The sequence below is a fragment of the Myotis brandtii genome, unplaced genomic scaffold, assembly GCF_000412655.1.
Source record: "Myotis brandtii unplaced genomic scaffold, ASM41265v1 scaffold179, whole genome shotgun sequence".
NCBI classification, from domain to species: Eukaryota; Metazoa; Chordata; class Mammalia; order Chiroptera; family Vespertilionidae; genus Myotis; species Myotis brandtii.
The window spans coordinates 7,158,668-7,163,151 of record NW_005356635.1 but is presented as its reverse complement, the minus strand read 5'-3'; positions in this window follow the sequence as shown (position 1 = coordinate 7,163,151).

Below are 4,484 nucleotides of genomic sequence, written 5' to 3'. Positions count from 1 at the left end.
ACCCTTTCAAAAGGTTTCACCGAAAACAGCTGATTCTCTAAGAAACTTCCAGTCCTCAAAATTAAGATCATTTCAAAAACTAAGTTGGAATTTATTACAGGCATGACTATGATTAGTTATTTATATCACTAAATAGATTAAAAAATATAAGGTTCTCCTGAATCTTCAACAATAATCAAAGGAGCATTTCCTAATTTCACCCACAGATCCTTGAATTTTGTTGTCACCCACTTTTGACTTTTCCTCAAAGGCCATCTCTCTCCCAATTGTCATTGCCAGTGGGATATCTGTGCAAAGTCCTTAAATAAATAAACAAACCGCATCAGCTGCCTCTCATAACCAGCTGAATACACCCCCTCCACACACACACACACATACACACATACACTTATTTCTGTAAGTCCTCTCTATTCTGTCTTGACGTTGTTTCTAGTCCTTATGTAGAGCAGGTCCTTGTTGCTTCTAGTCTGGACCACTGTTATCTTTGCTTCTAGCATTGTTATACTCTGATCCATCCTACACATCATGCTCCTCCTCAAAAGACTCAGTCATTCCTCAACTGCTTAATTCAACTCAAGCCCCTCTACTAGTTTCTGAACTCCACATTTATGCTAGCCTCATCTTTATAGTTCCTTCTACTATTCTTCCCTCTTAGCATTGTGAATGCTAAGCTCTTATGCCAGAGAAACTGGAATCTTGGCTCTGTCTCTTACAAATCATGTAACCTTGAAGAACTTGTTTAACTTCTATACCTCAGGCTTCTCATCTTCAAATGGATTTAATAATGTACCTATTTATATATGGGCTTACTGTGATGATTAATTAGGTTAATAGCGATAAAGAATTTAAAGGGTATCTGATGTACAATAAGTACTCAATAAATTCTAGCTATTATTATTATTCATATGCTCTGCAAAGTTCCAGCATTCCTCTTTCCCACACAAATAATAATGTTTTGCCAAAATACTTTTATGCATGCTGTTCCCTTGGTTCCAAGTTCTAACATCCTATCTTTCAAGACCCATCTCAACATTTCTGCCAAGATATATTGCTCATATGGGCTCAAAGTCAGTCTTATATCTTCTTGCATTAGTGGAAATTCTTATTGTGTGCCAGGCACCCTGTGCTTACAGTGAACTCAGGCAGGGCCCTGCTCTAGAGGCACAAACAGGCAGGGAGGGAAGATGCTGTCTCCCTGCTGGGTTAGGATATGCAGGGCTCCATGCCTTCCTCCCTGCCAGGACTGACCAGCAGACCCTGAGCAACAGATGAGAATGGATTACACTGACACACGTTTCTGTGAAAGAGAGGTTAAGGGACTGCTTGGTAGGAGGTACCAAAACAACCCCAATTGCCTGCGTCCTTAGGCTTTTATTGTAACAGCAGCTTGAACTAAAATTAACCTCTAGATACAATCAGCAGGGTAAGTATCCTTGAGAAAGCACATGCTTCTACAAGGTCAGGTCTAAAAGACTAAACATAGAGATTCCAGCAAAATACCCTGGGTCTTGGACTTATTTGGAAAAGTCAAGGCAGGGGCTTCCACCTTTGGCAAGGTCCCCTCAGAGGCCCCCAACCTTTCGGAGAATCTTCCTTACAGACTTTCCAACCAAGTCCCATGCTTCTCCACACATCCCCACCAAGTCTTCATGCAGAAACCCATGCTTACTATATAGCTGATTACATTGTACAAAAGTTGGTATTTTTAATTTTGAGAAAATTCAAAAAAAATGTAAGTTATTATATGGTAACTCTATGCTTAACATTTTGAGCAAAATGTTTTCCAAAGTGGCTGTACCACTCACATTTCTACCAAAAATGTCTGAGGGCCAAGTTTCTCCACATCCTTGCCAATACTTCTATTATTTGATTTTGTTATAGCTCTCCTAGTAGGCATGAGGTGATATCTCGTTACAGTTTTGATTTTCATTTCCCTTATTACTAATGATGGTGTACATTTTTTTGTGTGCTTATTGGCCATTTTGGCCATCTTCTTTGGCCATCTTCTTTATATGTTCTGGATACAAGTCCTTATCAAATACATGATTTGAAAATATATTCTTTAATTCTGTGGGTTGCCTTTCAACTTTGTTAATGTTGACCTTTGAAGCACAGAAGTTTTTAATATTGATGAGTCTAATTTACCAATTTTCCTTGCATAACCCAGGTTTACAAAGATTCACTCCCATGTTTTCTATTCCTTTATAATTTTACTTATTACATTTAGTTCTATGATCCCTTTTTTAAGAAGAAAATATCTATGATCCATTTTGAGTTCATTTTTGTTTATGGTATTATAAGAGGCCCACCTTCATTCTTTTTCATGTGACTATCCAGTCCAATATTATTTGCTGAGAAGACTATTCATTCCCATTGAATTGTCTTGGTTCACTTGTCAAAAATCAATTGACAATAATGTGTTGGTTTAATTTCTGGACTTAATTCTATTTCACTGATCTATTTATCTATCTTTATGCCAGTAACACACTGTCTTGGTTATTATAGCTTTGGAGTAAATTTTTAAATCAGGAATTGTGAGTTCTCCTATTTTGTTCTTCTTTTCCAGGATTGTTTTTGATATTCTGGGATCTTTGCACTTCCATATGAATTTTAGAATTACCTTGTTAATTTCTTCAAAAACTTCTTGTTGGGATTATGATAGGAATTGTGTTTAATCTCTACATCATTTTCAGATTATTACTGTTTTTTTTAAATATATTTTATTGATTTTTTACAGAGAGGAAGGGAGAGGGATAGAGTGTTAGAAACATCGATGAGAGAGAAACATCGATCAGCTGCCTCCTGCACACCTCCCACTGGGGATGTGCCGCAACCAAGGTACATGCCCTTGGCCGGAATCAAACCCGGGACCTCTTGGTCCGCAGGCCGACGCTCTATCCACTGAGCCAAACTGGTTAGGGCTATTACTGTTTTAATAATACTATCTTCCAATCCATGAACATAGACTGTCATTCCATTCATTTAGGTCTAATTTAATATCTTTCAACAATGTTTTCTGGGTTTTAGAATACAAGAATTACACCCTTTTTGTTGAATGTATTGCTAAGTATTTTATTCTTTTGACCTATGGTATATGTAGTTTTTCTTCACCTCATTTTTGGATTGTTCATTGCTGGTGTATAGAAATAGAACTGATTTTGTATACTGATCTTATATCTTAAAGCATTGATGAATTTGTTCATTAGTTATAATAGCTTTTCTACAAACAATATCATGTCATTTGCAAATACTTGTACTTCCTCTCTAATCTGGATGCCTTTTATTTCTTTTTCTTGCCCAATTGCCCTGACTGGAACCTCTAGTACAATGTTGAATAGAAGTGTGCAGGGCTGACATGGTTGCCTTGTTGATCTTAGATGCAGAAACTTTATCTTTCACCATGGTGATGTTAGTAAGTTTTTCATAGATAGATTTCACAGTCTGAGGGAGTTTCTTTCTATACCTAGTTTGTTGAGTGTTTTTATCATGACAGGGTGTTGGATTTTGTCAAATATTTGTTCTTATTTATTAAGATGATACTGTAGTTTTTGTTCTTGGTTCTATTGAAACGGTGTATTACATCAATTGATTTTTTGTAAAATAATTTTGCATTCCTACGGTAAATCTCACTTGGTCACAGTATATAATCCTTTTTATGTTACTGGATTATCTGCTGTCATTTTATCTATATCCATAAGAAATATTTGCCTGTAGCTTTTTCCTGATATCTAGTTTGGGTATCAGGGTAACACTGGACTGATAGCATGAGTTGGAAATTATACTTCCTCTTTTGTTTTTGGAAAGAGTTTATAAAGAATTTACATTAATTCTTCCATAAATATGGAGTTATATTTTGTTATAAAAACTATAACTTTTTATACTTTTATGTTTTTAAAAAATGAATTTCTGATAGGATGCCCAATAGGAGAAAAAAAATTCACCCTTTAGCTGAAATTTATCTATGAGATGATCTGTGATCCACAACAGTAAAGCCCAAGTTTGAGTGACAGGAAAAAGGACTTCCCTACTTTAGCCTTAAAAGTTTTCCAAGTTTAAAAAAAAAAAAAAAAAAAAGGTAGAAGAACATTACTCTTGGCGTGAATGGCTGCTCCTGGACCCCCAGCTCTCTTCCTTTTCTCAATCTCTCCCCAAGCGGGTTCCAGGACAGGTGGGCACAGATCTAAAAGGTGACACTGGGAATGACTGCGGCATCATCCCGCTTCCGTTAGCAGCTGGAGAGGAAGAGGGTTGGCCCAGAGGGTCTCCTGGGGCGGGGCGGAGGAGGAGGGAATGCAAAACAGAGCCTCGCCCCTGGAACCCACTCGCAGCAACGCCCCACCCTATAAACTCTGAGCTGCCTCTTCGCGGACGATTCCAGCTCCTGTCAGCCAGGGCCCCGAGCATTGGAGACAGGGTGCCTGAGCAGGCGCGCGGCTAGCGGTTCCACCCGGTCCGCGGCGGCGATCGGTGCGGAGCAGCCCGGG